Raw genomic sequence first — 24,902 nt, forward strand, 5'->3', positions numbered from 1 at the left:
TGGTGGGTACTATGAAACACAGTAACTGATATAACTGAACCTCACCAGAGGAGCTGGTGGGTAATATTAGAACACAGTAACTGATAGTTAGATATGACCTCACCAGAGGAGCTGATGGGTAATATTAGAACACAATAACTGATAGTTTGACTTCACCTCCCAGAGGAGCTGGTGAGTACTAACAGGACACAATAACTGATAGTTTGGCTTCACCTCACCATAGGAGCTGGTGGGTACTATCAGTAGAGCACCTCACCAGTGACAAGGGCTCACTAGTGAGTAGAGAGGTCAGACAGGCTAGGTCAGTAACGAGCGAGCATGCACAGTACAGAATCGACAGGCAAGAGAATAGTCAGATATCAGGCTGAGTTCAGCAACTAAATGTAGCTGGATGCATGTACTGCTGTGTTCTATTGCTTGTGTGTGTTGAATTTAGCATTCAGTATGGAGGCAGTGTTGGTGGGTTTTCGGGATGTGAGAGGTCCATTCCTGGGTGTGAGAGGTCCAGGCCCACCTGCACTCCCCTCCAGGTATCGCATGTTGGCCTTGGGGTCCCGGCCAGTGAGAGAGGTCCGGGGCCCCTGGTCATTGTGCGAACCAATTGTGTGTTTTTAAACGTTTTCTTTCAGCTCTAGGACATGGTGGACAGGTGAGCAGTTAGGGAGGGACCCCTGTGGGAGGGATGCCTGCACAGGGCGGTCCTGCTAGCGACGCAATCTTGCGATGGCATCCAACTGAAGCCTCCCACCTGAATGCTAATGGCTGCTAGATGTGGTATGGCAGGTAAAGGGTGTATGACAGTGCATCCTGATTGGCTGACAAGCACCTGCTGACCACTTCAATGTAGCTGGATGCATGTACTGCTGTGTTCTATTGCTTGTGTGTGTTGAATTTAGCATTCAGTATGGAGGCAGTGTTGGTGGGTTTTCTGGATGTGAGAGGTCCAAAGCCTGGGTGTGAGAGGTCCAGGCCCACCTGCACTCCCCTCCAGGTATCGCATGTTGGCCTTGGGGCCCCGGCCAGTGAGAGAGGTCCGGGGCCCCTGGTCATCGTGCGAACCAATCGTGTGTTTTTAAACGTTTTCTTTCAGCTCTAGGACATGGTGGACAGGTGAGCGGTTAGGGAGGGACCCCTGTGGGAGGGATGCCTGCACGGGGTGGTCCTGCTAGCGACGCAATCTTGCGATGGCATCCAACTGAAGCCTCCCACCTGAATGCTAATGGCTGCTAGATGTGGTATGGCAGGTAAAGGGTGTATGACAGTGCATCCTGATTGGCTGACGAGCACCTGCTGACCACTTCAATGTAGCTGGATGCATGTACTGCTGTGTTCTATTGCTTGTGTGTGTTGAATTTAGCATTCAGTATGGAGGCAGTGTTGGTGGGTTTTCTGGATGTGAGAGGTCCAGAGCCTGGGTGTGAGAGGTCCAGGCCCATCTGCACTCCCCTCCAGGTATCGCATGTTGGCCTTGGGGCCCCGGCCAGTGAGAGAGGTCCGGGGCCCCTGGTCATCCTGCAAACCAATCGTGTGTTTTTAAATGAGTTCAGCAACTAAGACAGATGGACAGAAGTACAGGAGCGATAATCAAGAGCAGAGTCAGAGAGTAGCAAGAGTCATACACAGAATATCAAATAACAATATACAATAATCCTGTAATGAATGGCGGCGATGCCGCCGCGCAGTCTGGCGGCGGGGCGGCTGTCTCCGCGTTCAGACTGGTGGTTTCCGCACAGCGACATGTGTCTGGTTTGTCTGGGCCTTCTAGCGCACACAGAGGGAGAGCTACGTGCGCCCCCGCTAGAGGACAGGACCTTTATGCCAGCAGGAGAGGTGTCAGCTGATCCGGACGATCAGCTGATCCCAGCGGAACTCCTGATTGGCTGAGCGGCTGGGGGCGGCGCTGATGAGCGCTGTAGTATATATAGATCTTGCCTTTCAGTTGCTGGTGGTCTGCCGTTGCGAATACTTACATTGGAGCACTTAAACCTCAGTCAGATCTTACAGTGTGTTAGAACCAGCAGGAGCTGGGAATTCACACTTATCCAGATTACCTTGTTATTATACTCTGTTATACTTTAGACCAGTCCCAGGGTGTTGAGACCAAGGACCTCACATCCAAGCTTAGGATTGCTGTGTCATTTCTCTGTTATACTTTAGATCAGTTCCAGGGTGTTGAAACCAAGGACCCCACACCCAAGCTTAGGATTGCTGTGTCATTCCTCTGTTATACTTTAGACTAGTTCCAGGGTGTTGAGACCAAGGACCTCACACCCAAGCTTAGGATTGCTGTGTCATTTCTCTGTTATACTTTAGATCAGTTCCAGGGTGTTGAGACCAAGGACCTCACACTCAAGCTTAGGATTGCTGTGTCATTCCTCTGTTATACTTTAGATCAGTTCCAGGGTGTTGAAACCAAGGACCTCACACCCAAGCTTAAGAGTTTAGGATCACTGTGTCATTACTTTGTTATTATACTTTAGACCAGTTCCCGGGTGTCGAGACCAAGGACCTCACACCCTAGTCTAGGATACTGGGTTATTCATCAGATCAGTTCCTGGTTGTCGAGACCAAGGACCTCACACCTCAGACTAGGCTTGTGTTTATGTATATCTGTTATGACCTTTGGCTTTGCTGACCTTTCCCTTGCTTTCTGATTCGGTACCTCTGCCCATCTGTCTACCAGTTGCTGACCCTGCCTGTATCCGGTTACCGAATCAGTCTTCTGTCTTTGTACCTCATATGCTCGTGTGTTGCTGACCTGGCCTGTCTGACCTTCCTGGCTGTCACTCATCCCTCGAGTGATCAGTCTAACATAGATAGTAGTGTAACTATTTCAACTAATGTGCCCTTCTTAAACTTGAAGGTTGTATACAAACATAAGCAGAATGGTGCAGCGGAAGTGTGCTGGGCCCATAACCCAGAGGTAGATGGATTGAAACCATCCTCTGCTAGGCATGATTTCATTTTTGCCCCTCGCTTTATCACATGGGCAAAACGGTTTCCATAGTCCTGTAAGAGAAAGTGTAATAAGGGCCCTGCCTTCAGTGTTGATCGGATACCTCATTATCCTATTCGAGTTTGGTCAAATTTGGAAAGTAAACTATCCGAATTCACTCGAAGTTCAATATCCGATGTAATCGAATATCCGATTCGACCTCGGATATCCGACGTCACTATCCGAGTCTGTATTCGAGTAAAATATTCCAGCTGGCCTTAAATAGCTTGTAAAACTTGTATTGGAGGTCAATGATGCATGAAACCACCTTTTTTATGAAGAAAAACATCAAGTGATTATGTGGTGATGTAGTAGTTATAAAAAAGGTCTCAAAAATAGTAAATTAACTTCATGAAAATTGTTTGCATGAGAAGGTGTGTCCAAAATGGTTGTTGTAACAGTCTTAATTTACGTCGTCTTCATCTTCTTCTTCTATATCTTCTTCTTCTTCTATATCTTCTTCTTCTTCTATCCTGCTGATCCAAGCTCCTGCTGATCCAAGGCTGCCGCTCCCTCTTCCACCAGTGCATACAGGGCCCTGTCCAGCACACACACCAAGGGGACCCACTCGCACACCATTGCATGGTCCCTGCTCACCATGTTGGTGGCCTGCAGGAAGGGTGCCAGGACTGAGCACACCTGCTGCATGTGCCCCCAGTCCTCCGTGGAGATGATGGATAGGAGGTTGGTGGCGGCACGCCCAGTTGCAGTGAGGGAGGCAACTGTTGCTCATGCAACGTACTGGCTGACAGCCTGCCTCTGTTCAACCAGACGCTCCAACATCGCCAGGGTGGAGTTCCAGTGAGTTGGAACATCGAGCATGAGCCGGTGCTGTGGCAGGTGCAGCTCCTTCTGCACCTCTTCCAGGCTCGCCACGGCTGCAGGCGAGTGCCGGAAGTGACGCACAACCTTCCTTGCCGCCTCAAGGAGTTGGTCCATCCCCTGGTAGGTCCGCAATAACTTTTGGACTACCAGGTTCAGGACGTGCGCCAGGCAGGGGATGTGGGTCAGGTCTCCCCTGCTGATGGCAGCAACCAGGTTTGCCCCATTGTCGGACACCACCTCTCCGACTCTGAGGCCTCTGGGGGTCAGCCAATTCCTCTCCTGCTCTCGGAATTTGGCCAGGACGTGGTTCGCCGTCAGTTTGGTCTTCCCCAGGCTGACCAATTCCAGCAGCACTTGGCAGTGGCGGGGCTTCACGCTGCTGTTGAGGCGGGGGATTTGGGCTGGTGTGCCGGAGGATGGAAGCGGATCAGAGGAACCTGCTGCTGTTCCGCTGACCCTGCATGGTGGCACCACCCACTGCGTTGTTGGTGCTGCTGCTCTGACAGTGCCCGATGCTGCTCCCCCTCCTTACCCCCTTCCACCAAGCTGACCCAATGCACGGTGAAGGACAGATAGCGACCTGTCCCAAACCGGTGGCTCCACGAGTCCATGGTGACGTGGACCCGTTGACCCACCGCGTGCTCCAGCCCTCTCCCGACATTGGCCATCACAGAGCGGTGAAGTGCAGGGATGGCCGTGCGTGCAAAATAATGTCAGCTGGGGATTGGCCAATCGGGGGCTGCACACTTCAGGAGTGCACGCATGTCGCTCCCCTCCTGCACAAGGGAATAAGGCAGGAGTTGGGAGCACATGGCCCGTGCCAGCAAGCCGTTCAGCTGACATACGCGACGGCTGCTGGAAGGCAGAACCCTGACCACCCCCTGGAAGGTGTCGCTGAGCAGGGTCTGGCGAGGCCTTTTGCTGGCATGGGAAGCAGTGGAGGGAGCAGAGGAGGCCACTGAGGACTGGCTGCCAGAACAGGCCTCAGTGTCGGTGGCAGGAGTTGCAGAGGGAGGAGGAGCAGTGCGTTGCTGACGCACTCCTGCTGCCGACGGCTTCACAGTGGTTGCGGGTCTGCCACTGCCACTGCCAGCTTCCTTCAACTTCATGAACTCCTCATGCTCGTGAAAGTGTTTCCCTGCAAAATGGTTTACCAGAGAGGTGGTGGCAAACGCAGAGGGCTCCTTCCCTCTGCTGAGCTGCTTGTGGCACTGGTCGCAGGTGGCATACTTGCACTCCAAATATGGAAGGGTGAAAAAATTCCATATTGGGGAGGTGAAGTTGCCCCTTCGGCTGGGAGGTGCTGATGCCGCTGGTCTCCCTGTGGTGGTTGGGGGGGGGGGGTTCTTGGTGCGGCTGGTGGTGGCACTGGCAGAACTCGTCTCCTGATCAGCATGCTGTGTGGCCTGCATACCACGCCCACTTGTGATCCTGCCCATGCCTTTGATGCTGATCCTTCTAGCAAGGCCCGCAGACGCATCCTCCTCCTCCTCCTCCTCAGAGCTGATGACATCCCCACTCCCAGGACCTAGCAACCAGTCTTTGTCCTTCACAGTGTCATCATCATCCTCCCCCTCCGAAAACATGTCCTGCTGGGATCCCCCAAACTCCCCTTCTGCATGCATGGGCGGATGGACAGTCACCACTGTCTGACTGTCCAAAGCATCATCCCCCAAAGTGCCCATGAGCATTCCTTCCTCCGCCAATTCTTCCGCAACAGCATTCCATAACCCCACTGTGCTTGGGGATAACAAGGTGCTGAGTGACAGGGTGCTGATGTCGCCTGCTGGGGCCGGAGAACTGCACTCCTCCTCCTCCTCCTGCTCCCCAGGCAGTGCTGGTCGGCTGCTGCTGCTCTTTTGCGAACAGGAGTGGTGGCGGGGGTGGAAGACTCGGTTCCAGAGCTAATGGTGGCCTGCTCATCCACCATCAGTTCCACCACAGCGTCTGCGTCCTTCTCCTCAATAGGATGGCTACGACCTGGCGGTGGGAGGAACATCTGGGCCACACGCTGCTGCTGCTGCTGCTGCTGTGTCTCTGCAGCGTGACTCCCAGCTGTTGGGCGGCCAAGGCGTCCACGGCCAGTGGCTAATGGCGGAATAGCCACTGGTGCAGACGCAGAACTGCGCATGGTGGTGGTGGCGCGGCTGCCATGCCCAAGACCTCCTCTCTTGGCGATGCCCTTGCTGCCCTTGCTGCCCCTGCCGAAACCGCGGCTGCCAGTGCCAGACATTGCATATTTTTAATATTATACAAATGAAAAAAAACTTATGTATGTAAAGGCAGGTGGGACAAGTGGGGTACTTTAATTGGGTGGGACTGGTGGTGGTGGGTGTGTGAGGTGACGGACAGGTGTACTCTACAACAGAGATCGGTGTAGCACTAACGAGAGATTGCACACTGCGCACACAAAGACCCTAGCTGACGCTGACTGACGGCGGACCTATACACAGACTACAGTACAAGTCAGCGAATACACAATAGAAGTAATATATAAACAATAGGACGGGTGTAGTGTAAACGGTTTTAAACCGCCAACTGAAGGAGAACTCCACAAACACCAATGCAGATTGTAAAATTAAAAAGTTTTATTAAAAATAAAAGATAAAAATACACTTTCTACTCCATGTAACCAATGAGAATTACAAACAACACAATCTCTAATATCACAGTCTTCTTATTATCTTCTGGTCTTCTTTCTATAGAACACTTCCGGAAGCTAGGAGGAAAACAACTGGTTAACAATAACACATAACCTTCCCACCCGGTAAGTATTTTCTCAGCGTTCCCACCCACTTTAATGAAAAATGGACCTTATTTGGATTTCCTAAACCCTGAGTACTAAAGTAATTTCAGTTTAATGCTTCACGGACAAGACCATTATATAGTACTTTAACCTCTAAGTTTGCTGATCAGCAAAATCTTTCATAACTCAATAGTAAATAGAGTACTCTTGTTTTTTTTGTTCTCAGTCTGATCAATTATTCTGGCTATTTTTCTTATTCAATAGTTCAGCCGTTTCTTAGGAAAAGCCAGAATAATAAATGTATAAGTTAGATGGTTAGAAGTTAATAAATTGGTTGGTTAATAAGTTAATAATAAATAATAAAAGAAATAAAATTGGTTAGTGAATTACTAAATTCTTAGTAAATTAATAAGGTTACTAGAATTAAATAATAAGAAGAAAATAACTCCGTCACTTGTTCTTATGAGCAAAACTACTCAATATGCTTGCCCCAAAAAAAAGCAGAAAAATAAAAACACAACAGTTTCTTTATAAATCTCAGCTTCTGCCGCTCCTGTATGTAATCTCTTCTGTTCTTTTGCAGGACCAGTCTATTGCCAGAGAAACAGTCTACTAACAGGTACTTCTTCTAAATCTTTCAACACTACTGGTAAATGGACATATTAATCATTTCTCCTTTCTTTTACAGGAATCCAGTCGGACCACTCTTTCCATAGGTAAGTATTTCTTCCAATATAACTACGCACTATCTTGTGCACCACACATAAAATAACCAAAACAAAATGGCTTCTTGCATTTATTACTTTGGTAAAGTCAGTAAGCTATAAAAGGTTAAAATAGGCCTCTAGCGGACAGGACAGTAGCTCATTTCCTTAAGCAGATTCACTTTCCTCTCAATCTCACTATCTCTTAGTCTCATGCATAGTATATGGGCAATATGCAGTTTTTTGACTTTTATAAAAAAAACTGTTTTCCCATTTCCGCAACCATTCAGGTAAACTTATGAAAATACAAGTAAGACGATAATCATAACAATTAGGGATTGTCAGTCTCAATTCTCGGTCTCACCAGCACTATACTTCAGCAGTTGGAGGATATTATCAGAGCCAATTCACTATAATCAAAATGTTCAAGTATCTTTCTTGTCATACTCTGATTTATCACAGTATTAATCATATTTCATACGTGTCAGATTTAAAGGCTTCTTTCCCAGCACCTCTGTATCAAGAATCACTGGCTATACATCTGACTGGCTCTTTTTCATCTGCCTGAAATCTCTTTCCTGGCTTCCCCACTCTTTGTCAGCCTTGATGGACTGATGGCTGTCTGTGGAGGATTGAAGAATCATCTCAGCGCATTACTTTTCTCCCAAAATGTCAGCTGCTGCAGTGTCTGGCCTGCATCTCCTCAGCTGGGCCTGCTGCGTCTCTCCTCTTCCCCTGTCCGCTCTAACTGCCAACTCAACCCCTCAGAGAGCCGTTATTCTTACCTAACAGCTCCCCTGCTTGTGTGTCTGGTTGCTTAGCAACCTTCCCTCAGCCATCAGCTCTGCCTACCTACACATTACACATTACAACTAAGGGCAAAATGCCCTTACTTAACAAACCTGTGTCAGCAGCATCTCTATTTAATCTCCCTGCCGTTATAAAAAATTGCTGCGCACGGCAGGGAGGGTGTTTTTTGACATTATTTTTTTTTTTTTAGCATGTAGCTAGCCTAGCGCTAGCTACATGCCTCCCCCCTCCCTGCGGCGTCCCCCCGAATGCGCCGATCGCCGCCGGCGCATATACCCATCTGGAAATCCCATTCTGAACGGGATTTCCAGGAGGGCTTCCCCCGTCGCCATGGCGACGGGCGCGATGACGTCACCGACGTCATCGACGTCGTGACGTCAGAGGGAGTCCCGAACCACCCCTCGACGCTGCCTGGCACTGATTGGCCAGGTAGCGCACGGGTCTCGGGGGGGGGCACCCTCTGATGCGGCGGGTTGTGGCGAATCGGCGCGGAGCGGCAGCGATCGTAAGTTACACGCAGCTAGCAAAGTGCTAGCTGCGTGTAACAAAAAAAAATTATGCAAATCGGCCCAGCAGGGCCTGAGGAATCCTCTGCGGCAGGTTACCCCGAGCTGAGCTCGGGATAACCGGCAGGGAGGTTAAAGCTGCTGACCAGGTAATAATATAGGAATAAAAATAAATAGATCCCCCTTCTTTCTACCTGCTACAGTAGCACTAACGAGAGGGTGCGGACAGCGCAGACGTGCACTGCACACACAAAGACCCTAGGTAACGCGGTGACGGACGGTACCTATACACAGACTAGAGTACAGTACACTACAGTACTACTAACTAAACAATAGAAGAATCTAGCTAAATAATACAACAGGTGTGACTAGATTACAGAGAGCAGATTCAGCAGGACAGGTATAGCAGTAAAGCTGGGCCTTGCTAATTACAAAATAGTACAAATCTATCTAACACAGAAGTAGTAGTAGTACAGGAGTAGAGTAGGACAGGTGATAGCACAGGTAAGGTAACTAGAGACTAGAGCACAGAGCAAGGCAGGCTGCCTTGCCTAGGCACAGGGCCTAGCTGCTGGCTGCAGGCCTGCAGCAGCACCAGTGACAGTCTCTCTCCCTCCCTAGTCCCCCTAGTAATCACCCAAACTAAACTGCCTAAAATACAATCTATCTACAATACAAAGCAATACAGTTGAATATCAAGTGTTGGAGTGTAAAAACGCTTGGTTTAGAAGAATAGAAATGCACTTGCACACAGACAAAAAGCACTGGAGCAGTCTCTCAGTACTATCAGTCAGTAAGTCGCAAGCAGGACGAGTGAGGCAACATGGCGCCCGCTATTTATAGAGGGGGGCTTGGCCAGGCTCCCCCTCTGTGATTGGCTGCAGTCAGAGGGCTGGGAGCCCTCTGATTCGCTTGTGAGGACTCGAGGTGATGTCTGTCGTGACGCTATCCGAGCTCGTGATGCTATCCGAGCTCGGATAGCTAGGATATCTCCGGATAGCTGCTTGCTATCCGAGTGCGCTCGGATAGCACAGCCCGGATAGCTAATACTATTCGAGCTCGGTATTCGAGCTCGAATAGTGAAAAAAGAGCTAGAATATCCGAGTAACTCGGATATCCTAGCTCAGATGAGCATCATAGATATTACGGTAGCTAAGACTACTCCTGGGCCTTTCTTGTAGTTGAAGAGATGAGTGAACTGTGACACCACACAAAAAAAAACCAGCAAACCGCAAACAGAGAAGCTTCCCCATATTGGAGCATTGGATTTGGTAAACGCTTATGCCAATGTGTTGTAAGCCACAAGTAAGCTTTAGGTTAGCAGGAATGTTTGCATGGCCACCTAGCTTTTCATCCGTCCCACCCTTGCCCTGGAATCTTCCTGATTTCAAATTGCTGTCCTTTGCTGTGTGTTTTACACCAGCATCATCCAGGGGGGCACATGATCTTTCTGAAGTCTTGAATTGAAGCCTGTAAGCAGTATCACCATGTGTCCCACTGCTTTCATCTAGCAAATTAGGCAAGTAAGCAAACACATTTTTCTCTTGGGTATATCGCAATGGTACATGCTAGGCTGGCTTCAGCATGTAGTGTTGATGGTATAGTGGTGAGCATAGCTGCCTTCCAAGCAGTTGACCTGGGTACAATTCCTAGCCAATGCATGTGAGCTTGCTTTTGAGACCCTACAAATTTCTGGAAGACAAGATCCATGGAGGAGGAGAAAGAGAGAAAGATATATTTTTGTTCCGCCGGAACGGAATTCTGCAGAATTTAGAAAAATTCAGACGGTATGTAGCAGTTATGGAATTTTGTGCTGGCGGAATTCCGCAATTCCAGCGGAACGGAAATTGCACTTTCCGATCATCCCTAGCACTGTTGCACATGTGAGCTGTTGGTCATTTCAGATGCACTCTGTTGGGTTATGAGCTGGCCCTTTCCTCGCTGTCCATTAAAATGTAAGTTACACATTTTTCCTTAGCTGCTCCCAGGGTTATACATATGTTGTTTTTAGCTTAGGTTAGGCCACTTGCCCGGAGGTTTACCTCACCGTGGTGCAAGTGTCCAGTATATTATACTTTGCATGCAAACTATAGTGGAAACCAAAGTTCCTCCATAGCATAATAAATGTAGCATTTGTTTTGGATGCAGGGCTTGCATTTTCAGCCTAATAGAGGTGGTGCCTGCCTGAGCAATTAACCTGTCAATTGCAGCATGTTTTAGGGATGCGCAACCACCCCCCCCCCCTTCCCTTTTCATAATTATGCTAGTATGTAACTACCAGGTTAGCTGCTCCCAGCCCGTATTCCTGAGTTTTCCTGTTTGCATGGTAAATAATAGTAGTTATGCATATGTTTTGCATCTGATTTGAATGCAAAGTGTGTAGATAGCTTATTAAAGGTGCTGCACATGTGAGCTGTTGGTCATTTCCGATGCAGCCTGTTGTGGTATGCGCTGGCCCTCTCCTCACTGTCCATTAAAATGTAAGTTACACATTTTTTCTTAGCTTCTCCCAGGGTTATATATATGTTGTTTTTAACTTATGTTAGGCCACTTGCCCGGAGGTTTACCTCCCCGTGGTGAAAGTGCCCAGTATATTATATTTTGCATACAAACTATAGTGGAAGCCAAAGTTCCTCCATAGCATAATAAATATAGCATTTGTTTTGGACGCAGGGCATGCATTTTCAGCCTAATAGAGGTGGTGCAAGCCTGAGCAATTAACTAGTCAATTGCAGCATGTTTTTAGGGAAGCGCAACCACCCCTCTTTTCCAAATTTATGAAAAAGTTTAAGACAATAACAGAAGGTTTAATTTTTTTTACTCGTACTGCTCCTGTGCTCCCAGAGAAGCAAGCGGGAGTGAGCACGCATGCACCCATGGCCGTGCAGCAGCAAATAGACCAGGACTGGTGGCGGGGAACAGATGATTGTAGGAGGATGGCGCGGGACATGACAGCTGCAGGGGGCCATTAGAAGCCCCAGGTAAGTGTCAGTTTTTTGTTTTTTTCAAACCCTCCACAGAACCCCTTTAATTGTCAACACTGCACCTCCAAAAAACCTTCCAAAGCCACATGGCTGCTGGATTCTGTCGTGTAGCCCCAGCCCCTGCTGAAAAAACAAAAAAACATCCTGTTTTCTATACTCGAGATAGAAAACAGAATGGCAATTTTTTTTTCAGCAAAGGGATGAAACTACGCGATGGAACCTGGCAGCCATGTGGCTTTGGGAGGTTTTTGGGAGAAATGGGCCTGGCAGGTAAATATAACTTTTATCATCAGAATCAGAATCAGCTTTATTTGCCGAGTGCAACAGGTGCCGCACCCGGAATTATTTGTGGACACATGGCAGACATTGATGGTATTGCGAGTTGACAGCATTAGTAGTAGCTACATAGGAATGCAACAGTATAACAGCAGCAATATAGGAGTACGACATAGGAATACAACAGTTAACAGTGACAATATAACAACAACATTGATAGTAACAATAACCAAGCATAGTGTGGCTGAAACAGCCCCATTGTGCAAGAGTAGCGTGATACAATTATAACACGTGGAACAGTGTGGACTACAGGCATGCACGCATGCTCTCATTCGTTGAGTAGGAGAACTGCCTGGGGGAAGAAGGTGTTTCTGTGCCTGGTGGTTTTGGTGGGGATGGTCCTGTAGCGATGGCCTGAGGGCAGGGGGTCGAAGAAGCCACTGCCAGGGTGGGATTGGTCGTCAGTAATCCTGTTGGCCCTGGACCTCATTATGGATGTGTGGAGGAGGTCCAGGGTAGGCAGAGGTGACCCGATGATCTTCTCAGCGGTGCTGATTACCCTCTAAAGTTTGTGCTTGTCCTTTGTATTTGCCCCCGAGTACCAGACAATGATGGAGGAGCAGAGGACAGACTCAATGGTGGCCGTGTAGAAGCTAGTCATTAGCTCCCGCGGCATACCAAACTTCCTCAGCTGCCTTAAGAAGAACAGTCTCTGCTGGGCTTTTTTTTTAGTTACGGAGGTGTTCACATCCCACCTTAAGTTCTCAGTGATGGTGGTGCCAAGGAACCGTGCGCTGTGTACTCTGGAGACCTCAGTGCCATCAATGTAGACTGGACGGGGAGATGGGGCATTCCTTCTGAAGTCCACAATCAGTTCCACAGTTTTTGCTGCGTTTAGAACCGGTCTGTTGTCCGTGCACCACCTGAGGATCCGCTCAATCTCACTACGATATACAAATTCCCCTTCTTCTCCAATGAGACCTAGTATGGTGGTATCATCCGCAAACTTGATGACCTTGACAGAGTCAGCGGATGATGTACAGCTGTTTATGTACAGGGAAAAAAGAATTGGGGACAGCACACACCCTTGCGGGGCCCCCGTGTTGGTAGTTCTGACCCCAGTGGAGCAGCCGCCGATTCTCACTAGTTGTGTCCTGTCGGTGAGGAAGTCCTTGATCCAGGTGCAGAGAGAGAGGTCCACACCGAGTCGTGCCAGGTTGTCATGCAGAATGTTCGGACAGATGGTGTTAAAAGCGGAACTGAAGTCCAGGAGCACGATCCTGGCATAGGTGTTAGATTTGTCCAGATGAGCCATGATGTGTGCTAGACTGATATTAATGGCATCCTCCACAGACCGGTTGGCCCTGTAAGCGAATTGCAGGGGGTCCATTAAGGTGGCTGTGTGTCCCTTCAGGTAGGTGAGAACCAGTCTTTCAAAGGTCTTCATGATAATTGGAGTTAGAGCAACAGGTCTGTAGTTATTCAGATCAGTGGCTCCTGGTTTCTTGGGGACTGGGATGATGTCTGATTTTTTGAAGCAGGAGGGGACCTTGCCTAGCGTCAGGGATTTGCTGAAGATGGAGGTGAGGATCGGGGCTAGCTGGCTTGCACATGTTTTCAGGCAGGTTGAAGATATGCCGTCCAGGCCTGAAGCTTTCCTGGTGTTGAGCTTCCGGAGGTGTCGTAAGACATCGGCCTCCTGGACTATCCTCAGTGCCAGGGGGACACTAGCAGCGTGGGGAGATGAAGTGGGAGGAGACTCCCTTGGTGAAGAGATGAGTGCTAGGTCCACAGGATGGGTGGGTTGTTCCTCAAACCTGCAATAGAATTTGTTGAGCTCTTCAGTTAACGCTAAGCTAGGAAGTATGTGTTGAGGAGGGGGCTTGAGGTTAGTGACTGCTCTGAGGCCTTTCCAGACGTCCCATGGGTTGTTGGACTGAAGGTTCAGACTCAGCTTGTTAGAGTAGTCTCTCTTTGCCACCTTCAGCTCACGGTTCAAGGTGTTCCTGGCCACCCTGAACTCCTCTGGGGATCCGGATTTGTGTGCTTCCTCCTTGATTTTCCGGAGTCTCCGCAGCCTGCCGTTGAACCAGGGTTTATCGTTTGGGAAGATTTTGACAGTCTTCGTTGGGATGCATGTCTCCTCACAGAAGCTGATATAAGTGGTGATGTTCTCTGTCCATTCGTCTAGGCAGGGTGCCTCCAGGGCTGACCAGTCCGTGCTGTCGAAGCAGGCTTGAAGTTGTCCCTTGGCCTCCTCTGTCCACTTCTTAACAGACCTGACGATCGGCTTTGAGGTTTCAAGGTGCCTCCTGTGAGTGGGGATCAGGTAGATTAGGCAGTGGTCAGAGTTTCCAAGTGCAGCTCGGCGATTAGCCTTGTACGCGTCTTTGAGGACTGTGTAACAGTGGTCTAGGGTATTTTGGTTCCTGGTGGGGCAGGTGATGTGTTGTTTGTACCGGGGCAGTTCCTGGCGAAGGTTTGCTCTGTTGAAATCGCCTGGGATGATGAAGAGGGAGTCCGGGAGGGTTGTCTCCCACAGCGAGATGGTGTCACTGAGTGAATGCAGGGCATTTCCGACGTCCGCATCCGGGGGATGTAAACCCCTGCGAGGACATAGGAGGTGAACTCCTTGGGTGAGTACTGAGGCCTGCAGTTGATAAGTAGAAGCTCAACATCTGGGGAGCAACATTTGTGCAGGATGGTTATGTCGGAGCACCACGTGGCGTTAGGGCCTGTACACACTGCTGCGCTTGCGTTGCGTTTTTAAAAACGCATGCGTTTTTAAAAACGCAAGGTCTTTTGAAAAATAATGAAAATCGTGATGACTTGTACACACTGGTGCGATGCGTTTTTAAAAAAACGCAAACGCAGTGCCTGCTGCGCTTTTTTAAGCGCAGCGCATGAAAAACGCATTAAAAACGCATGCGCTTGCGTTTTTGCCTGCGTTTTTCAGAAGTCAGTATCCCAGAAGACTCTGCAATGTCCTGATTCCTGTTGAAATGTAAACTAGAAAAAAAACTAAGGATTCTTTAGCAATTACAAGAAAAACGCAAACGCACAAAAAACGCAGGCAAAAGCGCATGCGTTTTTAAAACTACAGGCACTTTAAAAACGCATGCGCTTGCGTTTTTGCCTGCGTTTTTCAGTGTGTACAGGCCCTTAATGTAAAAACAGATTCCACCGCCCTTACTTTTCCCTGAGAGACTGTGACAACAGAATAGCAACAATGAAAGTCGCATTTTAGGACGTATAGCCGCTAACAATCCTTACAGCTACCGGAACAAAATAATGCTTAACATTTGGGAAAAATATTGGGATGAGAACTTTTCAATGTCTCATTCCAAGTATGTATGTATGTAACTTTACAGGTGAGTGTCACAGGCATTTGTGCAATCCACTAAGACTTTTGAAGCTTAATTGGCTGATATTGATGTTGATTGTTCTCTCTTTTTTGTATCTATTCTATTAAATCTAAATAGGTAGGTAGCTCAACACACTACTGTATGTCTTCCCTGTAAAATGTAATTTAAATCAGAAAGTCAGCATGCAAACACACACACACGCGCGCACAGACACACACAGAAAAATCGAACGAGGCACAGCACAAACCACATTGTTACTGTAGTAAGTATAGGGTTAGCACTTTGATGTGATTTTAAATTAATGAAAGGGATTCTCTATAAGAAAAAAAATGTAATTTGTTAATCTCTTGGTGAAAAATTCATCAGTGATGCAGAATATGTCATTAAATCAAAAGTTTATTGCAGTACATTTCAAATACAAATCATATGCTTGTTTAAATTCTCTGTGGCAGGATGAAATTGTTGGTAATTACACCAGTGTAATTAAAATTTGCTCTGTAGGTGTAGAATGGATAGTTGCAAAAATGTACATTGGCTATGAAATGAAAAGTACTTTAGTATAGCAATACCCTTTTTTGTAAGTAAATATTGTGCAGCTGGAAGTATTGATAGAATATATGTATATATTTGAAAAATGTGCGAGCTAATTTAGGCGCGACATTAAATAACAATATTACTAGCAATATCAGTAAATAACAATTTAAGTGAAACATTAAATAACAATATATATAAAAAAAATGGTAAATAGTAATTTAAATGTGGATTTGCGGTATTACATTATCGGTAAATTTACAGATAATGTTGAACCTAACTATAACCTAACCTCTCCCTACTCTCACACTGACCCTCCCCTGGTGGTGCCTAACCCTAAGACCTGCCCTGGTGTTGCCTAACCCTAACACCACTCCTGGTTATGCCTAACCCTAAGACCCCCCTTAGTTGTGTCTAACCTTAACACCCCCTGATCCCCACTACCAATAATACAATAAATTTCAATTTAATCACAACCGCCTGCTAAATAGCGTGACAGCTTTCTATATTACGTTTCTATATTACGATAAATAACAATTATGTCCACATACATCAATAAATAACAATTGCGCCCACATATTTCGATAAATAACAATTGTGCCCATTTTTAGCCGCAACTTCTTCAACTGCTCCTGAATATAATATTATTTTATTTTAGTTTAGATGTTGCATATTTAAAACAAACTGGCATAGATGACCATTTAAGTTATAAATATTATAATACTTATAATGTATTTTCAGAGTTGAACATCTTTCTGTGTTTGTAAGGCCTCTTCTCTATGAGCAGTTGAAGCGTTGAATTCACCACCACTCAGCTGCTCCCTCTACTGCCCTGGTTGCTTGGTAGCGCTTGGTACAAGAAGTGTACAGGCAACCCCCTATATAATCGCCTCTAAGTACAGCAGTTGCTATGACAAAAGATGTTTTTTGCTCCAGCAGGGAATGCCATCATGTGTCAATTGCGACAAGCAAGGCATTACCGAATGCTTCCAGTTGGCTTCATGCAATTACAGCCAAGTGGTGCTTGTATTTTTCATATTTGATGGCTAATTGCCAACAACACTCTAACAGAATCCTCATGCAAGCTTTTAAGAAGTTCCATTGGCATGTCATTACTTCCAGGAGCCTTGTTATTAACAAGACCTTCTAATGCCCATTTGACTTCACTCACCATTAGATGCTTTTTTCTTCTTCAGCGTATATATTCCAAGTATAAGTTCTGCCAGTACTGTACTTAAGGCACTCAATAATACTTGCTGTCTGCTAGCTGGCATTTGTATTGGCCTGAGAAATTGGGCTTGGACCCAAAAAACGTGTTGCCTATGCATAACAAATTCTTGTTGTCACAATTGGTTGTCATTATTGAGGTAAGCCACCTCACCTTTTTCTCATTTTAACCTGTTTTTAATCTATTTTTTTGCTACCTGGACACCTCTTTACCCTAATAATGTTTCTGAGCACCCCATCCCACCAAGCTTGGAGTGGATCCCCCCTTTCTGGTATTACGTGGTAGACATCACTGTAATCCCCAGTCAGTCCTTTTCACCTGAGAGAGCGACCGTATTCAGTCCCGCTGGGACTCCCTGAGTGGAGTCACGTTTAATGTCCCCACCAGCAACAAGTGGTTGGTTGCCCCTTCTGCAACACACCTTTGTGAGTAACCCTTTCTGACTTTACACTGTTATCCATTAACTGGAAAACAAGGAAAAAATGCTCTACTGTGCTGTTGTAGACAGTGCAGTATCACAGGCAGCCACCCCAATTGGAACAGAACAAAAGTGAGATCCGCAGCGATGTCTTCACACGTAACTTTTTTTAGGACATATCCCAGTACAGTCCAGCCTGGTAGCTGACATAATGTGGGTGGAACTCTGCGCACAACCTCCATCCACCGGCAGTGCAGGAAAACGGGCTGCTAAGACTAGTGTTGGGCGAACATCTAGATGTTCGGGTTCGGGCCGAACAGGCCGAACATGGCCGCGATGTTCGGGTGTTCGACCCGAACTCCGAACATAATGGAAGTCAATGGGGACCCGAACTTTTGTGGTTTGTAAAGCCTCCTTACATGCTACATACCCCAAATTTACAAGGTATGTGAACCTTGGGAGTGGGTACAAGAGGAAAAAAAAATAGCAAAAAGAGCTTATAGTTTTTGAGAAAATCGATTTTAAAGTTTCAAAGGGAAAACTGTCTTTTAAATGCGGGAAATGTCTGTTTTCTTTGCACAGGTAACATGTTTTTTGTCGACATGCAGTCATAAATGTAATACATATAAGAGGTTCCAGGAAAAGGGACCGGTAATGCTAACCCAGCAGCAGCACACGTGATGGAACAGGAGGAGGCGCAGGAGGAGAAGGCCACGCTTTGTGAGACACAACAACCCCGGCCTTGCATGAGGGCAAGAAGCGTGCGGATAGCATGCTTTGTACCGCCATGCAGTCATAAATGTAATAAAGATAAGAGGTTCCATAAACAGGGACCGGCAACGCTAACCCAGCAGCAGCAGCAGCAGCACACGTGATGGAACAGGAGGAGGCGCAGTAGGAGAAGGCCACGCTTTGTGAGACACAACAACCCAGGCCTTGCATGAGGACAAAAAGCGTGCGGATAGCATGCTTTTTACCGCCATGCAGTCATAAATGTAATAAAGATAAGTGGTTCAATAAACAGGGACCACGCGGCAACGCTAACCCAGCAGCAGCAGACGTGATGGAACAGGAGGAGGCGCAGGAGGAGAAGGCCACGCTTTGTGAGACACAACAACCCAGGCCTTGCATGAGGGCAAGAAGCGTGCGGATAGCATGCTTTGTACCGCCATGCAGTCATAAATGTAATAAAGATAAGTGGTTCAATAAACAGGGACCACGTGGCAACGCTAACCCAGCAGCAGCAGACGTGATGGAACAGGAGGAGGCGCAGGAGGAGAAGGCCACGCTTTGTGAGACACAACAACCCAGGCCTTGCATGAGGGCAAGAAGCGTGCGGATAGCATGCTTTGTACCGCCATGCAGTCATAAATGTAATAAAGATAAGTGGTTCAATAAACAGGGACCACGCGGCAACGCTAACCCAGCAGCAGCAGACGTGATGGAACAGGAGCAGGCGCAGGAGGAGAAGGCCACGGTTTTTGAGACACAACAACCCAGGCCTTGCATGAGGACAAAAAGCGTGCGGATATAGCAGCAATGCTTTTTGCCGCCATGCAGTCATAAATGTAATACAGATGAGAGGTTCAATAAACAGGGACCGGAAACGCTACACCATCCCAGATGTTCATTGGTCATGTTACTTGGTTGGGGTCCTGGAGTGTTGCGTAGTCATTTCCAATCCAGGATTGATTCATTTTAATTTGAGTCAGACGGTCTGCATTTTCTGTAGAGAGGCGGATACGCCAATCTGTGACGATGCCTCCGGCAGCACTGAAACAGCGTTCCGACATAACGCTGGCTGCCGGGCAAGCCAGCACCTCTATTGCATACATTGCCAGTTCGTGCCAGGTGTCTAGCTTCGATACCCAATAGTTGAAGGGTGCAGATGGATTGTTCGACACAGCTACGTCATCTGACATGTAGTCCTTGACCATCTTCTCCAGGCGATCGGTGTTGGAGGTGGATCTGCACGCTTGCTGTTCAGTGGGCTGCTGCTGCATGGGTGTCAGAAAATGTTCCCACTCCAAGGACACTGCCGATACCGTTCCCTTTTGGGTACTAGCTGCGGCTTGCGTTGTTTGCTGCCCTCCTGGTCGTCCTGGGTTTGCGGAAGTCAGTCTGTCTGCGTACAACTGGCTAGAGGAGGGGGAGGATGTCAATCTCCTCTCTAAAGTCTCCACAAGGGCCTGCTGGTATTCTTCCATTTTGACCTGTCTGACTCTTTCTTCAAGCAGTTTTGGAACATTGTGTTTGTACCGTGGATCCAGAAGGGTATAAACCCAGTAATTGGTGTTGTCCAGAATGCGCACAATGCGTGGGTCACGTTCAATGCAGTCTAGCATGAATTGAGCCATGTGTGCCAGAGTCCTACCAGAATCCTCATCATCCTCTTGTGAGCGTTGTGATAGTTGTTGTGATGCATCATAGTCGTCACCTTCCTCCTGGTCTGCTTCTGCTGACCATTCGTGTTGAATTGTGGAAGTCCAACGTGCACCGCTCTGGCCCTCGTCAGTGGTGGCATGAAATTCCTGCTCCAACTCCAGCTGTTCCTCCTCCTCTTCTTCGTCATAGCTGCTGGGGCCAGCGTTCCCTGAGGCGGATGGCCTGATGTTGGTACCATCACGCTGATCGTTTTCTCCTTCAGATTCCCCCAGTTGCATCATGACAGCTGTTTCCTTGATTTTTAACATCGACCTCTTCAGTAAACACAGCAGTGGTATGGTAATGCTGACTGAAGAGTTGTCACTGCTCACAAGCAACGTGGATTGCTCAAAATTTTGTAGGACTTGGCAGAGGTCCAACATGTTGGCCCAATCGGATCCACAGAAGCTTGGCAGCTGGCCGGATGCGCCTCGGTACTGCGCCGTCATGTACTGGACCACTGCACTCTTCTGCTCGCAAAAGCGGGCTAGCATGTGCAGCGTAGAATTCCAGCGCGTAGGGACATCACACAGCAAGCGATGGTGGGGGAGATTGAAGCGCTCCTGCATCTTGGCGAGTGCCCCCGAAGCAGTACTGGAATTTCTACAATGTTTGGCCACTCGACGCACCTTCAACAGAAGATCGTCCACGCCTGGGTATGTCCTCAGGAACCGCTGAACTACTAGGTTCATCACGTGCGCCAGGCAAGGGATGTGTGTCAGCTTAGCCAACCTTAAAGCGCGAATGAGATTACTCCCATTATCACACACAACCATGCCCGGTTTCAGGTCCAGCGGTGCCAGCCACAAATCCGTCTGTTCCTTTATTCCCCTCCAAATTTCCTCCCCTGTGTGCTGCTTATCCCCAAGGCAGATTAGCTTCAGCAACGCTTGCTGACGCATGCCAACAGCTGTGCTGCACTGCTTCCACGATCCTACTGCTGCTGGGTTAGCGTTTCCGGATGAGGTACAGCTTTGAGATGCGTTGGAGGAGAAGGAGTCAGAGAGGTAGGTGCTGCTGTTGTTATCCAGTGGGAGGGACGGCGGTGCAGCTGTTTGTGGCGTGGGCAACACCCGTGCCGTAGCAGGTGAGGAATCGCTGCCAGGCTCCACAAGGTTCACCCAGTGCGCGGTAAGGGAGATGTATCGACCCTGGCCGAACGCACTAGTCCAGGTGTCAGTGGTGAGGTGAACCTTGCAGGCAACGGCATTCTTCAAGCTTCGGGTTATTTTGCTGACCACGTGCTCATGCAACTCAGGCACTGCAGAGCGCGCAAAGTGGTAGCGGCTGGGAACCACGTAACGTGGGATGGCCACTGACATCATGCCCTTGAAGCTGTTTGTCTCCGCCACTCGATATGGCAGCATTTCGCAGGCCAGAAGCTTGGCTATGCTGGCTGTTACTGCCACGGCCCGGGGGTCATTTGCTGGCAATTTCCTCTTGCGCTCAAACATCTCCGACACAGACAACTGAACCGTAGCGCTGCACACGGAAGGGCTGTTGGTTGCTGTGTTTGATGAACACTGGGAGACCTCAAGAGCACTACTCCGGAAAGTGACAGTGTCAGCGTCGTCTGATGTTTGTGAATGTTGTGAACCACGCAATGGCTGGGCTACTGCTGCTGCTGAGGCGGGTCTGGTAGTGAGTCTGGTGAACCCAAGGGAGGCAGTGTTGTTGCTGGTACCCTGTCCTGACGCGTTTGCCCACAGAGTGGGATGTTTGGATAGCATGTGACGGCTCATGCTGGTGGTGGAGAGGTTGTTAATACTTTTCCCCCTGCTCAGGCGGGTCTTGCACACCTTGCAAATCGCCATGGTAACATCCTCAGTGCAGTCTTCAAAGAAAGCCCAGACTTTGGAGCACCTGCCTCCTTGCTGGCGATTTCTGTTTGCTCCTCTTTTGCCTCTCACTTGAACTTCCACGCTTGTGGTGCCTGAAATTGCGCGCCGCCTACCTTGTGGCACAAGGCGAACTCGTGCAGCAGTGGGTTCTTCAACAGACTCATATGTGCTGCTGCTACGACGGCGATGTTCTCGTTCACAAACAAAATCTGGGTCTCTGTCCACATTGTCCATACCCTCCTCTTCCATCTCCTCAAACTCGTCATATGTCATTGTGGGCCGCCGCCGTGGAGTAGAGCTCCCCACAACAACCTCTGCGCAGCACACTCCAACATCGTCTTCCAGATCTTGTCGGCCAACCTCCTGCAATTGCAACCCCTCCTGCCCAAATTGCTCTGGGATTTGGGTTTCCGAGTCCTCCTCGGACTCGCCTTGTATTTCAGTGCGCGGTGCATTTCCCACAGTTAACGGTTGTGAATCCGGGCACAACATTTCTGGCTGTTCCTCCATTGACCTTTGAAAGGTGGAAGTTTGTTGGGCTGGGAATAGCTCCTGCGAATACCCCATTGTGTCCTGAGGTAATTCATCGGACTGGTTATCTGGCAGTTGTGTGCGTGGTGTCACTGCCGGTTGTGTCAGCTTTGTGCCCACTGGCTCCTTGTAACTGGCTGAGGACTCGGACCTCGTGCGTGATGTGCTGGTGCTGCTTAACCCACTGCTGGACGCTTGAGAGGTCATCCAAGTAATTATCTGGTCCTGTTCTTTTGGATTTGTGAGGGTTGTTGTCCTGGACAACATGGGCGGTATTGAGTGGGTTTTCTTGGGTGCTCCCCTGTGGCCTGTACGTGAACCGTCAGGGGAAACACCTCTTCCCTTGCCCCTCCCTCTTTCACCGGATTTCTTCCTCATTTCACTTATCCTTACAGTACACGCTGACTGGCAGCAGTACAGTGGCAGTACAGAAATGCTATACAGTACCACTATTCCCAGCAGCGACACAGAGCACAATGCTATACAGTGACGGGTGAGCGGTGTACCACTATTCCCAGCAGCGACACAGAGCACAATGCTATACAGTGGCGGGTGAGCGGTGTACTACTATTCCCAGCAGACACAGAACAGTAAACAGAATGCTATATAGTGTGGCTGAGCGAGCGGTGTACCACTATTCCCAGCAGACACAGAACAGTAAACAGAATGCTATATAGTGTGGCTGAGCGAGCGGTGTACCACTATTCCCAGCAGACACAGAACAGTAAACAGAATGCTATATAGTGTGGCTGAGCGAGCGGTGTACCACTATTCCCAGCAGACACAGAACAGTGAACAGAATGCTATATAATGTGGCTGAGCGAGGTACACAGAGTGGCAGTAAACAGAATGCTATATAGTGTGGCTGAGCGAGTGGTGTACCACTATTCCCAGCAGACACAGAACAGTAAACAGAATGCTATATAGTGTGGCTGAGCGAGCGGTGTACCACTATTCCCAGCAGACACAGAACAGTGAACAGAATGCTATATAATGTGGCTGAGCGAGGTACACAGAGTGGCAGTAAACAGAATGCTATATAGTGTGGCTGAGCGAGCGGTGTACTACTATTCCCAGCAGACACAGAACAGTAAACAGAATGCTATATAGTGTGGCTGAGCGAGCGGTGTACCACTATTCCCAGCAGACACAGAACAGTAAACAGAATGCTATATAGTGTGGCTGAGCGAGCGGTGTACCACTATTCCCAGCAGACACAGAACAGTAAACAGAATGCTATATAGTGTGGCTGAGCGAGCGGTGTACCACTATTCCCAGCAGACACAGAACAGTGAACAGAATGCTATATAATGTGGCTGAGCGAGGTACACAGAGTGGCAGTAAACAGAATGCTATATAGTGTGGCTGAGCGAGTGGTGTACCACTATTCCCAGCAGACACAGAACAGTAAACAGAATGCTATATAGTGTGGCTGAGCGAGCGGTGTACCACTATTCCCAGCAGACACAGAACAGTGAACAGAATGCTATATAATGTGGCTGAGCGAGGTACACAGAGTGGCAGTAAACAGAATGCTATATAGTGTGGCTGAGCGAGCGGTGTACTACTATTCCCAGCAGACACAGAACAGTAAACAGAATGCTATATAGTGTGGCTGAGCGAGCGGTGTACCACTATTCCCAGCAGACACAGAACAGTAAACAGAATGCTATATAGTGTGGCTGAGCGAGCGGTGTACCACTATTCCCAGCAGACACAGAACAGTGAACAGAATGCTATATAGTGTGGCTGAGCGAGCGGTGTACCACTATTCCCAGCAGACACAGAACAGTAAACAGAATGCTATATAGTGTGGCTGAGCGAGCGGTGTACCACTATTCCCAGCAGACACAGAACAGTAAACAGAATGCTATATAGTGTGGCTGAGCGAGCGGTGTACCACTATTCCCAGCAGACACAGAACAGTAAACAGAATGCTATATAGTGTGGCTGAGCGAGCGGTGTACCACTATTCCCAGCAGACACAGAACAGTGAACAGAATGCTATATAATGTGGCTGAGCGAGGTACACAGAGTGGCAGTAAACAGAATGCTATATAGTGTGGCTGAGCGAGCGGTGTACTACTGTTCCCAGCAGCGACACAATGACAGGGGGGACCCTGGCTAGCGTGGCTGGAGCGCGAACTACCCTGCCTGCCTACCCAAAGCTAAACCCACAGACAAATGGCGGAGATATGACGTGGTTCGGGTATTTATTTACCCGAACCACGTGACAGTTCGGCCAATCAGAGCGCGTTCGGGTCCGAACCACTTGACCCGTTCGGCCAATCACAGCGCTAGCCGAACGTTCAGGGAACGTTCGGCCATGCGCTCTTAGTTCGGCCATGTGGCCGAACGGTTTGGCCGAGCACCGTCAGGTGTTCGGCCGAACTCGAACATCACCCGAACAGGGTGATGTTCTGCAGAACCCGAACAGTGGCGAACACTGTTCGCCCAACACTAGCTAAGACCTCAAATCCAATACTGTAGAAAGTGAAATCCACACAATGTCGGTGGAATCAAGATGGCTTTATTGAATCAATACACATAACAGGCTAAAATCCAACACCACATGCTGACATGTTTCGGGCGCTATGATTAAGGGCGTGTAATGCCCGAAACATGTCAGCATGTGGTGTTGGATTTTAGCCTGTTATGTGTATTGATTCAATAAAGCCATCTTGATTCCACCGACATTGTGCGGATTTCACTTTCTGC

At 48.4% G+C, this 24,902-nt stretch overlaps 1 long non-coding RNA gene across 1 annotated transcript in view; it reads right to left on the reverse strand.

Moving 5' to 3' along the window:
- Positions 1 to 24,902, reverse strand: part of LOC137517598 (uncharacterized) — a 176,706-nt gene that overhangs the window by 112,702 nt on the left and 39,102 nt on the right. The window lies entirely within an intron of this gene.

Source organism: Hyperolius riggenbachi, chromosome 5 (assembly GCF_040937935.1).
Source record: "Hyperolius riggenbachi isolate aHypRig1 chromosome 5, aHypRig1.pri, whole genome shotgun sequence".
Taxonomy (NCBI): domain Eukaryota; kingdom Metazoa; phylum Chordata; class Amphibia; order Anura; family Hyperoliidae; genus Hyperolius; species Hyperolius riggenbachi.